General features: G+C 43.6%; 1 protein-coding gene across 3 annotated transcripts in view; it reads right to left on the bottom strand.

Moving 5' to 3' along the window:
• ATG5 (autophagy related 5) overlaps positions 1-13,856 on the bottom strand; it is a 204,562-nt gene that overhangs the window by 171,215 nt on the left and 19,491 nt on the right. The gene's annotated exons all lie outside the window — the stretch shown is intronic.

Below are 13,856 nucleotides of genomic sequence, written 5' to 3'. Positions count from 1 at the left end.
GTAGCTTACACCTTGTCAAGTCTATTAAAGAAGAACATCAGATATTCAAAGGAAACAGACTAAAATGTTAGTTGAGAAGGCATAGTGGTAAAATTACAGGGTTCAACATTCTCAAAATAAGTGAGGTGCAAGCCAACTGATCAGCATTACCAACTAATAGTAACCTGCAATTTCATTTTAAATGTTTCAAAAAAGACCTAAAGACCTATCTTTCTCAAGAATTTGTTACAAATGATTCCTAAATATTGTAATACTTGTTTTTAATTTCTATCACCAGACAAACTTAAAGATCTCAATCTGTATACACTTCTCCCTCCTTATTCGTGGGGGATACAGACAGAGCCGGACCGCGAATGGCGAAAAACCGCAACTATCCGGCTCTGACCCACCCCCGCCTCCCTTCCGCCTTCCCCCGGCATCCCGGCCTTACCTGGTGGTCTAGCTGGTTTTCGGGGCAGTAGCGATCTTCCTACGCTCCTGCCCCGTGCAGATAGCCATTAGGAAATGGCTGTGGGGAATTCCCGTAGTCTCTCGAGTCTCCCCACAGCCATTTCCTAAGACTACGGGAACTCCCCACAGCCATTTCCTAATGGCTATCTGCACGGGGCAGGAGCGTAGGAAGATCGCTACTGCCCCGAAAACCAGCTAGACCACCAGGTAAGGCCGGGATGCCGGGGGGAAGACAAAAATATGGATTCTTTTCTACCTCCCCCCCCCAAAAAAAATTGCGATTATGTGAAATCGCGAGTAAGGAAACCGCGAATGGGGAGAGGGAAGTGTACTTTGGAGGAAAGGAGGGAGAGGGGAGCTATGATAGAGACATTTAAATACCTACGTAATGTAAATGTGCATGAGTTGAGTCTTTCATTTGAAAGGAAAGCACAGTTACTTACCGTAACAGGTGTTGTCCAGGGACAGCAGCATCTATTCTCACATATGGGTGGCGTCATCAGCAGAGCCCGGATGCGGAAGCTCGCAAGCAGACTTGCTTGAAGAAACCAGAAGTTTCGAGTCGACCGCACCGCGCATGCGCGAGTGCCTTCCCGCCCAGCTTAGGGCACGTCTCCTCAGTTCAGATAGCTAGCAGAGAAGCCAACCAGGGGAGGTGGGTGGGTTGTGAGAATAGCTGCCTGCTGTCCCTGGATAATACCTGTTACGGTAAGCAACTGTGCTTTATCCCAGGACAAGCAGGCAGCCTATTCTCACATATGGGTCACCTCCAAGCTAACCAGAATGGAATGATGGTGGGAGTGTTGGCAATTTAGGAGAATAAATTTTGTAATACTGTTTGGCCAAACTGTCCATCCCGTCTTAGCCCTCCTTGTTCTGCCACCGCAAAGCGGTGGCCCGCCGGACTCCGCCCACCTATCAGGTCTGCTCATGAACTTTAAATCCGAGGCAGGCTTGCTTGTTGATAACAAAAACTGATACAGTCCCTTATCCACAATGAAAGAGTACGTTTGGAGACTGCTTGGCCCAAATGAGATGAATGATACAAGAGAGGAACAGTTGTGATGCTTTCCTATGAAGACTTGTGTGTTGCATGTAGAATAAAAGAGCTCTCTTCTAGAGTATGAAGGGTACCTTCAGGAGGATCTGTATGAGGTTTCGGGAAGAAAACTGGGAGGCTGATTTCTTGATTTAGATGAAAAGGATTAACCATTTTAGGAAGACCACTTTTGTGGGAAAGAATCTGGTGCATGGTGGATAATGAATGAGTGCATGAATCTCACTAATTTCTTCTTGCTTAAGTGATGATAAAATAGGAAAAGTGTCTTTCACATGAGATACTGTAGAGATGTAAGAACATAAGAACATAAGCAGTGCCTCTGCCGGGTCAGACCACAGGTCCATCCTGCCCAGCAGTCCGCTCCCGCGGCGGCCCAAACAGGTCACGACCTGTCTGTATCACCAGAAGGGGCTCCCTTGCCACCTTGGTTTCTCATTTAAGTCCTATCTTCCTATCGAAGTCCTAACCCTCCGATCTTGCACATGCACGACCTGGTTTGGTTTCTATACTCATTACCTGGTTAGCTTTCTATACTTGTTACATCCCAGCTCCTCCCTCAGTATCCCATGATCCCTTTATCCTTCAGGAATCCGTCCAATCCCTGTTTGAATCCCTGTACCGTACTCTGCCTGATCACTTCCTCTGGTAGCGCATTCCAAGTGTCCACGACCCTTTGGGTGAAAAAAAACTTCCTTGCGTTTGTCTTGAACCTATCTCCCTTCAGTTTCTCCGAATGCCCCCTCGTACCTGTTGTCCCCTTCAGTCTGAAGAATCTGTCCCTATCCACCCTCTCTATGCCCCTCATGATCTTGAAGGTCTCTATCATATCTCCCCTGAGCCTCCTCTTTTCCAGAGAGAAGAGCCCCAGCCTATCCAACCTCTCGGCGTATGGGCAGTGTTCCAGCCCTTTTACCATTTTCGTTGCTCTCCTTTGGACTCTGTAGAGTTTAAATGTTCAAAAGGGAGTAATAACATACTTTGAGTGGAGAGCAAATTAAGGTCCCATGATTGTGGAGGTGATTGAAGCGGAGGTTGTACATGGATGAATCCTCTGAGAAATTGTCCGATGATGGGATGGATTTAAATGTGTTTCTCATCATTGGCAACACGTTTTGAAGAAATAGCTGATAAGTGGACTTGACATTGTTTTGAGGCCAGAGTCAGAGATGCCAAAGGTATTGTAAAAGATGTGGTACAGGACACTGATGTGGATCTAGAGAATGTGATGAACACCAGATAGAAAATCTTTTCCATTTGAGAGATTGTAATTTTTGGGTAGAGAGTTTATTTGCTGTTATTAAGATGTTTTGAATTACTGGTGGAAAAGATGATAACAGGAACCTGTGCAAAGCTTTGAGAGCAAGAGCTGGAAGATTTGGATGCACTAGTTTTCCATGTTGCTGTGTCAAGAGGGATGGATGAGTTCCAAGTTTTATTGGTTTGTCAATGGAGACTAGGCCAATCTCGGGCTATTAAAATCAAATTGCTGGAGTCTTGAGTGACTTTTTGAAGATCTTGTGATACAAGAGGAATGGAAGGAAAAGTATAAAAGAGATGTGTCCAGTTGATGGTGAAAACATCTTGGAATATATTGTTGGAAGATGGAAGTTTTGAGAGGTAGAAGCTGCGATTGGTATTGACATCTGATACAAAAAGATCTACTTACAGTATTCCCCAGCATTGAAAAATTGTTTGAACTACTGGTGGGGAGAAAGACCAATCATGTGGAAGGAGAATTCTGCTTAGTCTGCTAAGGTGTTTTGTACTCCTGGGATGTAGACTGCTTGAACTGACAAAATGACAAAAGTCCAAATCTGGTATGCTTCGAAACAGAATGGGTGAGAACCCTTGTCTCCCTGTTTGCTCAAGTAAAACATTGTGACTTGGTCATCTGTGCGAATAAGCAACATTTTGTTTTTGATGAGATGCTGGAATGTTGAGATGGCATAGAAGACCGTATGGAGTTCAGTTATATCAATGTGAAGGGTATTTTCTTTTTTGGACCGTGAAGCTTGTGTTCTATATTGGATGATATGAGCTTCCCAACCCTCAGGAAAGGCATCTGTGATCAATATATCTGGTGATGTATTCCGAAAGGATGCTCCTGAGACCAAATTTCTTGGAGATCGCCACCAATGAAGGTTGTTCTTTATTTGAGGTGTTAGGCAAATCTTTTGTTTTAAAGGTTGATTGTATTGATTCCACTGATTTTTAATCCCCATTATAGGGGCCTCATGCACATTCTTGCATGAGAAATTAGTGCTGAACAAGCTGCCATGTGGCCTAGAGCTTGAATTGATGTCTTGCTGTACATGTAGTGGAATGTAGAAACTAGAAAGTTATTGACAAATTTTGATGAAATATTCTCGAGGAAGGTAGGTTCTTGCCGATACTGTGTTGATCTGAGGTCCTATGAACTGTAACTGTTGTGTTAGTTTCAAATGCAACTTCTTGAGACTGATGATGAATCCCAGGGAGGTAAGGGTTAATATTGTAGTCTGAATGGAACTGATTAAATCCTGCTTTGATGGCAAAGAGATAAGCCACTCGTCTAAGTAGAGAAATACAAAAACTCCTGAAGAAAAGCTGCCACTACTACTACGCTGTTTAAGAGTGCTTTTAAAAGAGATTTCCAGGCGCCTACTGGCACCTAAAAAAACAGCACCAGAATAGCGCCTAATGCCACTGTAGGCATGGCTAACACCGGAAGTGGTGTTAGGCGCTGGTAGGTGCCTCTGTAGGCGAGATTCATATCAAAGGTAGACCAGAAATGAAGGCCTGAAAACCCTGGCCAACATTTCCTTTTTTTTTTTTTTAATTTATAATTTTCACAACAGTTCAACATCCAGAATAAAGGAAAAAAAATCATTAATTATCTAACAACTTCCATCTAGCCCACATTCCGAAAGGACTAACTTCCTTTATAAGGCAATAATTAAAACAAGAAAAACCGAGGATTCCCCTTAACAGGAAAAGGAAAGAATTCCTCGAACATTAGGTGAAACTAATAGAATTCTCCTAAAAAAATAACAGTTAGTTTAACTCTTATGTTGTTCATTCATATTCAAAAAACTTTCCAATTGAATCGAGTCCCAGAAAACCTATTCCTTGCAGGGGAACTTTAAATAAAAAGTGGCTCCAAGAGCCCAAACTCTAGATTTCCTTTTCATCTGAGTAGATCGAGCCACATTGGGACATATGAATACTTTCACCACAGAATTTTGCTTGTTTATTTCTAAAGTATGTTTTATGATACTATATTATTTGGTACAGCAATAAGAGTTCCGAGCCCGATTTTAATAACAAGCTTTTATTAATATTGACAGGGGTCGCCATGCAACAAATTACTCAAAATTGGAAAGATTATACTAAATTAAATTATACATTTTGGTGGAATTCAGTTTGCCACATATACAAGATGGAAAAGGTGTTAGCGTTACAGCAAGGGAAAATTTAATTTAAAAAAAAAATATGGGGACCATTTTTTTTTTTTCCTATTATTTTTTATTTTCAAGTTTTACATAAAGTGTACAAAATATTAAAATACAATTTATGAATACACAATATCACTTTTATATCTAATACATCATATTCTAAATATATTTTTATTCCCTCTCCCACCCCCCACCCTTCTATTACTTTTCTATCCTATATTACATATTATATATTATATTAAATCATATTATGTAAAAATTATTTTCACTACCCCCCCCTCTATGTGTGTCTCATAAAAGATATTGAAAAGAAGAAAAGAAGAAGAAAAATCTAATTATTTATTCATTACAATATTTTGTCAATGGCCCCCATATTTTTATAAATTTAGTATATGTCCCTCTTTGTATTGCTATTGCTCTTTCCATTTTGAATATATGACATATTGTATTCCACCAAAATGTATAATTTAGGTTATTATAATTCTTCCAATTGTTGGTTATATGCTGAATGGCAACCCCTGTCATAATTAATAAAAGCTTGTTATTTTCTGGTGAAATTTGACTTTTTTTTCTCATCATCATTCCAAATAACACTGTATCATAAGATATTGCTATATAATTTTCCATATGGGGACCATTGACTACTTACTCTAATGATCAGATGTCTTAACCACATGGTTAGTTTATATTTGGGTTAGGGGGGAAACATTTATTATATGGTCATGGGAATATTGATCTATTTTTATTTTATAAGAATATATGATTGTATTTACAAGTGATTTGTGAAAATTGTTGTATTATTTATAATTCACTTGATGTAAGATTTAAAAATGAATAAAGATTTATAAAAAAAAAAATTAAAATAAAGTATGTTTTCATGATTATACTTTTATCTAACTCATTAACACATTTCCAATGGAGGCACAATTCTTGATTGACACATGACCGACAGCCGCTGGAGAATCTAGGCCTTGGTGAAAACCCTGGGCGCTGAAGAAGGCCAAAAGGAAGAAATTTGTATTGAAAATTATGATTTTGGAAAGTGAAGCGGAGATATTGCCAATGACGATGGTATACTGGAATGTGTGCATTTGCATCTTTTAAATCCAGGGATGCTAGTCAGGAATTTGTTGGGAAAATAGTAGGAAGAGAATGCATCCTGAATTCTCATTTTAGGGAAAAATTGAGATCTCCAAGATCTAATATTGGTCTTAGGTCTCTGGTTTTCTTTAATATTACAAAATAACAGGAGTAAAATCCGTGATTGTGATCTGGAGGAAGAACAGGTTCAATGCCATGATTTAAAAGTAGTGAGTGAATTTCTTCTCCGAGAATAGATGCTTGTGAGTGAGGTAAAATTCTGGGTTTTGAAGAGGCGTCTTGAGGAAAGTGAGTGAAAATGAGTTTGTAACCAAATTTTACTATCCTTAAGACTATTTGTCGGTTGTGATTTGATTTCTCGATTTACAATTAGGAAAAAATGTTAAATAATAAGTCCCACTAATTAAATAACTCTTGCTAAACCAGGACAGCTTGAATCTTCATTAATAGCATCTATCTTCCACCGTATGGTAAAAAGAGTGCTCAACTGTTGCGCAGTTGGTTTCACTAAGGACAGAGAACCAAGGTCCTTTGAATCTGGTGTGCCGAGACCCTTAGGTACTATCTGCGAGCCCATCAGGTCAGAAGCACTGGAATTATGAGAGCCCACCGGTACCTGCATGAGGCCCTTTGGGTCACCACTAACTTGTTCCATCCTTACTGAAACTGAAAAATTTTGAGTAGAAGACAACTTTTCCTTTGAAGGAGAGAGGGCTACATCTGCCACGCTGAGCAGAAACTCAAAAACTGAAGAGACAGAGGTCGCGCTCAAGGCGGGAAGGACGACATTGCATACGATTGGCTGAAGCATTTGTGCACAAGCTTGAGAGGACACTTGACATCCAGCATCCATGTCCCTTCCTCTCTCCCCCTGCTACTTGTAGTCCAGCTGACACCTCCCCTGTGAGATTAGACATACCTGCAGACGTCCCAAAGCAGCAGTAGCAGCAATGGCCGGCCGGCAGAGACAGCGCTGTGAACAGGCTGCTTGCGGCTACCTTGCCAGGGTCTTCCCTCTGCTGAAAGTGACACGGCAGAGGAAAGGCCCTCGCAGGATGGCCACAAGCAACCTGTTCACAGCGCTGCCTCTGCCAGCTAGTCACTACTGCTGCTGTTGCTGCTTTGGGAGGCCCACAAGTACGTCAGCTCTTACTGGGGGGGGGAGGGAGGGGATGGGTTGTCATTCAGAGAGAGGGGCAGGGGCAGAAGGTCTGCACAGAATTTTGCACAGCGTGTGCAGAATTCCGCCAGTATTTTCATTCTGCATTTCCTTCTGAATAATTAATATTCTATTTGCTTTTTGGACTACCACTGCACCCAAAGTGGCAGAATATGGAACCCAACATTTAGCAAATGCTGCACTGCTCAAGGGTCAATTTTTATTTGTTCAACCATTTGTGGTATATGAACCCATGTTCTAAGCCTGTAGTTCTCTATCACGGTTGCAAACCCCACACAAGTCTCGTAAAAGAAAACAATCTTTTCAGGTAATTAACACCAAAAGGGCACAGCTGTCAGGAAACATGACTTTTGTCTCACTCAAAATAGCTGAACACAGCCAGATATCTTTACGGGGAAAAAAACAAAACCTCAAGAATTGCTCAATGATCAGACTGCATTTCTCATAATGAGACTATCTTCTTGCAAATAAAGGAAGGAAAAAAAGTGCAAAAGAGTAACAGTGCAAAAAATAATAATATCTGAAAAGTTTTCACAAATTTAATAAAGTAACTCCTAAGACCTCTGGTGTGTGACAGTTATGCACCTGATAATTAGATAAGATCAAGAGCTATTACAAAAATCTGTATCCAAGTATTAGAATTCATCAGACAGCATTTAAAAAAGGCATTTTCAGACTTCTTTAAGTTGCTTCCCTGTAACTCTCCGTTCTTTCGATATATTAAGGGAAAACGACCCATGAAGGAAGTGATGGGACTGTTGGATGACCATGGAATAAAGGGAGCGCTAGAGGAGGACAAAGCAATCGCCGACAAACTGAACATATTTTTTGCGTCTGTATTTACCGAAGAAGAGGTACACAGCATACCAGAACCCATCAGGCTATATGCTAGAAATGAAGTCAAAAAGCTGACAGGATTGACGGTCAGTCTAGAGGAGGTGTGTAGGCAGATTGATAGGCTTAAGAGCGATAAATCCCTGGGACTGGATGGCATCCATCCGAGGGTCAAGGAACTGAAAGGGACTACAGCTGAACTGCCAATCTGTCGATCAAATCAGGAAAGATTCCGGAAGGCGGAAAATGTTACGCTGATCTTCAAGAAAGGTTCAAGGGGAGATCCGGGAAACTACAGACCAGTGAGTCTGACCTCGGTACTGGACACGGGCTGATGAGGACCAGTCAGCACGGTTTTAGCAAAGGCAGATCGTGTTTGACGAACTTGCTGCACTTCTTTGAGGAAGTAAACGGAAAGATAGACAAGGGCAACCCGGTCGACATTGTATATCTGGATTTTCAGAAGGCGCTTGACAAGGTTCCGCATGAACGACTACTTCAGAAAATTGCGAGTCATGGAATCAAGGGTGAAATACTCACATGGATTAAAAACTGGCTGGATCATAGGAAACGGAGAATGAGGGTAAATGGACAATACTCGGACTGGAAGAGCGTCACACCAGTGAGATGCCACAGGGCTCAGTGCTTGGACCCGTGCTCTTCAACATCTTTATAAACGATCTGGACATTGGTACGACGAGTGAGGTGATTAAATTGCAGACTATACAAAGTTATTCAGAGTAGAGAAGACACAGGGGGATTGTGAAGATCTGCAACATGACATAATCAGGCTCGAGGAATGGGCATCAACATGGCAGATGAGGTTCAACGTGGATAAGTGTAAAGTGATGCATGTAGGTGACAAAAATCTCATGCACGAATACAGGGTAACCGGGGCAGTACTTGGAGAGACCTCCCAGGAAAGAGACTTGGGAGTTATGATCGACAAGTCGATGAAGCCATCCATGCAATGTGCGGCGGCAGTGAAAAGGGCGAACAGAATGCTAGGAATGATTAAGAAGGGGATCACGAACAGATCGGAGAAGGTTATCATGCTGCTGTAATGGGCTATGGTGCACCCTCACCTGGAGTACTGCGTCCAGCACTGGTCGCCGTACATGAAGAAGGACACGATACTACTCGAAAGGGTCCAGAGAAGAGCGACTAAGTTGGTTAAGGGACTGGAGGAGTTGCCGTATAGTGAAAAATTAGAGAAACTGGGCCTTTTCTCCCTTGAATAGAGGAAATTGAGAGGGGACATGATCGAAACATTCACGGTACTGAAGGGAATAGACTTAGTAGATAAGGATAGGTTGTTCACCCTCTCCAAGGTAAGGAGAACGAGAAGGGTACCCTCTATAATTGAAAGGGGATAAATTCCGTATGAACATAAGGAAGTTCTTCTTCACTCAGAGAGTGGTAGAAAACTGGAACGCCCTTCCGGAGTCTGTTGTAGGGGAAAACACCCTCCAGGGATTCAAGACAAAGTTAGACAAATTACTGTTGAACCAGAGCATACGCAGGTAGGGCTACTCTCAGTTAGGGCACTGGTCTTTGACCAAGGGCCGCTGCGTGAGCGGACTGCTGGGCACGATGGACCACTGGTCTGACCCAATTCTTATGTGCTTATGAAAGGATATTTTAGCAATATTATAGAGAAAGAAATGACAACTTTGGGCAGTCTGTTGGATGCGAGAGGAGAAGGAGAGCGACGAGTCAAAGATGACCCAGAGGTTGTGAGCCGACGAGGGTGTTATCCACCACTATAGGGAATGGAGTGGGGGGCGGGGGCTGAGACAGGTTTAGAAGGAAAGATAAAGAGCAATCTTGGCCATGTTTAATTTTAGATGGTGGTGAAACATCCAGGTAGCAATGTCAGAGAGGCAGGCCAAGACTAGGGCCTGGATTCCTGTAGAAATTTCAGGCATGGAGAGGTAGATTTGAAAGGGGATAAATTCCCTACGAACATAAGGAAGTTCTTCTTCACCCAGAGTGGAAGAAAACTGGAATGCTCTTCCAGAGTCTGTGATAGGGGTGAACACCCTCCAGGGATTCAAGACAAAGTTAGACAAGTTCCTGCTGAACCAGAACGTACACAGGTAAGGCTAGTCTCAGTAAGGGCGCTAGTCTTTGACCAGAGGGCCGCCGCGTGAGCAGACTGCTCGGCACGATGGATCACCGGTCTGACCCAGCAGCGGCAATTCTTATGTTCTTGAGTCATCAGAATAGAGGTGATACTAGAATCCGAGGGATGAAATTAGAGCACCAAAAGAAATGGTGTAGATGGAGAAAAGAAGAAGTCCCAGGACAGATCCCTGAGGTACGCCGACCAATAATGGAAACACAGCAGAGAAGAATCCTTCAGAGCTTACATTAAAGGTGCGATGGAAAAGATAGAAAGAAAACCATGAAATAACAGAGCCCTGAAACCCAAGTGAAGACAGCATTTCAAAGAGCAGGCGGTGGTCTATGGTGTCAAATGTTGCAGATAGATTGAGGAGGATGAGAATGGAGTACAGTCCTTTGGATTTGGCTGGGAGCAGGTCACTGGAGACTTTAGCAAGAGTGGTTTCTGTGGAGTGAAGATGGTGGAAGTCCGATTGAAGGGGATCGAGGATAGCGCGAGCCAAAAGGAAGTCAAGACAATGGCAGTGGACAGTTCGTTCTAGTAGTTTGGATAAGAAGGGGAGAAGGAATACAGGGTGATAGTTGGAGGGGCAGGTAGGTTCCAGCAATGGCTTTTCAGGAGTGGAGTAACGGAACCATGTTTGAAGACGTTAGGTATAGTTGTGTTGGAGAGCGATAGGTTGAGGATATGGCAGATAGGGGAGGATGACATAAGGAAGTGTATCGAAAACTGTGTGCCTCTTGAAATTTCTGGTGTGCCGCGACACACTGGCGATGAGGCGAGCCATCCATGCCGGCTGCCTGCCTACAGGAGTGCCTCTCACGGCGAGGTATGTCCTGTAGGCAATCAGCCGGCACAGATGACTCTCCTCTTCTCCTCGCACCTCCCAGGTCGCAGCCAGATGGGCCTCCGCGCATGCACGGGTGTTGACGTGATGATGTCACGCACATGCGTGATGTCATCGCATTGACGTCCGGGTGCCTTCTGGCCGGGGCACTGAATTTACTGTGCTGTCGGCCGGAAGGTTTGCGAGACACTGACATACGTTATCACTGCAATCATCATCCCCTCTTCTATATATCCATCAAAGGAACTTTTCTGCCATCCCAAAACTTTAAAGCCTCAGTAGATCTCCAAGGACATTCAAAATTGGACTCCTCCTTCTTGCTGAAAAAGCCTGGATATAGATCTCCCAAATCTGTACCCGGTGCTGTCGTGCGATTAATGTATGATCTTAAGGAGGCCACCAACAGCAGCACCAGTTACAGAATCCAGGCCTTAAGAAAGCAATTCTAAAACCAGTACGTTCACTTATGCCTTATGCTTACCGGCAATGTGCAGTAAAAGCCTATTCTGTAATGGCATTCTGTAATAGGTGCCTAAGTTCCATTAGAAAATACTAGCATAACCTAGTTTCAGCACACACACCCACAATACACCAGCCATAAACCTAGCGTATGTGCAGCAGGGATGCATTGAACTTACCGTATTCTATAAGTAATGCCTACCTGTATACGTCCCTCGCATCTACACACTATGTAAACTACACACTATGTAAACAGCCAACGTCGTTCCTCTACATAAAAAGGGTTGCAAGGCTGAGGCTGCGAACTATAGACCGGTAAGCCTCACCTCAATAGTGTGCAAACTCATGGAAACACTAATTAAATATAAATTAGATACGATCCTGAACGAGGGAAATCTCCGGGATCCCAGCCAACATGGATTCACCAAGGGTAGGTCATGCCAGTCCAATCTAATCAGCTTCTTTGACTGGGTAACAAGAAGACTGGACTCAGGAGAGTCCTTGGACGTCGTGTACCTGGACTTCAGCAAAGCGTTTGACAGCGTCCCACACCGCAGGCTGCTGAACAAGATGAAATCGATGGGATTAGGAGAGACTCTAACTGCATGGGTTAAAGATTGGCTTAGTGGCAGACTTCAGAGGGTGGTGGTTAACGGTACCTTCTCTAAAATGTCAGAGGTGACTAGCGGAGTGCCACAGGGTTCAGTCCTGGGCCCACGGGGATCTGACTCAAGGGCTTCAAGGCAAGATAACCTTATTCGCTGATGACGCCAAACTATGCAATATAGTAAACGGCTATAATCTACAGGATGCTATGGAGCAATACCTGCGTACTTTAGAAAGATGGTCCTTGATCTGGCAGCTGGGCTTCAACGCCAAGAAATGTAAGGTCATGCATCTCGGTAACGGAAATCCTTGCAGAACCTACACCCTGAATGGAGAAACTTTAACCAGGACTACAGAAGAACGAGACTTAGGAGTAATCATCAGTGCTGACATGAAAGCAGCCACTCAAGTGGAGAAGGCTTCATCTAAAGCACGGCAGATGATAGGTTGTATCAAGAGAAGCTTCGTCAACAGGAAACCTGAAGTCATGATGCCATTGTACAGAGCCATGGTGAGACCTCATCTGGAATACTGTGTGCAATTCTGGAGGCCACATTACCGTAAGGATGTGCTCAGAATTGAATCGGTTCAGCGGATGGCCACCAGGTTGGTCTCGGGGCTAAAGGGTCTCCCGTACGAAGAAAGACTGAGCAAATTGCAGCTCTACACTCTCGAAGAGCGTAGGGAGAGGGGAGACATGATTGAGACATTTAAGTACATCACGGGACGGGTCGAGGTGGAAGATGATATCTTTCTTCTCAAGGGACCCTCGACCACAAGAGGACATCCGCTCAAACTCAAGGGAGGGAAGTTTCGTGGAGACGCCAGGAAGTTCTTCTTCACGGAGAGAGTGATTGAGCATTGGAACAAGCTTCCAGTACAGGTGGTCGAGGCACGCAGCATCCCAGACTTCAAGAACAAATGGGATACCTATGTGGGATCCCTACGAGGTCATGCCAAGGGATAGGATCACTAGGACTTGAATGAGCGGGTCAGTAGAGTGACAGTATAATTAAATTGTACTTTAGGGGGTCAGTAGACTTAAGAGGGTGGGTAAATGGTGTGGGCAGACTTGATGGGCTATAGCCCTTATCTGCCGTCAACTTTCTATGTTTCTATGTTTCTAGACTCACCGCTATAGAAGAGCCCTTGATCTGCTGCTATTTTCATGCATAAGTGCTTAAGTACTAGTATTCTACACATATACACCAAGAGGCGTATAAGCATTGGCACCTAGATTACAGGATTGCCTTTCTAAAGAGAGATACCAGCTGAAAGTCATCCCAAAGTGGGAAAGGGATGGGATGGGATTTGATATACAGTACTCCCCCGAAATTCACTGGGGTTTTTGTTCAGAAACCCCCGCGAATTTCGAAAACAAAGGCAGGAGAGGGCAGCTAAGGCGCTGGCGGGTGCAGAAAATCACTCGCGGTATGCTCCGACCACCTCTTCCTATTACTAAAGTCAGGCTGCACCAATCAGGAGCTGCTTTGGCACGCCAGACAGCGTGTCAAAGCAGCTCCTGATTGGTGTAACTATGACTTTAGTACAAGTAGCTGGCTGTCGGAAAATACCGCAAATTACTGAGTCCTCGATTCAGGAACCACAAATTCGCGGGGGTTTACTGTACCGCCTTTCTACGGTTATAATCAAAGCAGTTAATGTGTTCTATCCAGGTCCTTTTTTTGTGCCTAGGGCAATGGAGGGTTAAGTACTTGTCCAGCGTCACAAAGAGGTGCAGTGGAAATTGAACCTGG

The sequence above is a fragment of the Geotrypetes seraphini genome, chromosome 3 (genome assembly GCF_902459505.1).
Source record: "Geotrypetes seraphini chromosome 3, aGeoSer1.1, whole genome shotgun sequence".
Taxonomy (NCBI): domain Eukaryota; kingdom Metazoa; phylum Chordata; class Amphibia; order Gymnophiona; family Dermophiidae; genus Geotrypetes; species Geotrypetes seraphini.
Note: the sequence above shows the minus strand (reverse complement) of the source record. Positions and strands in the feature narration are given on the sequence as shown.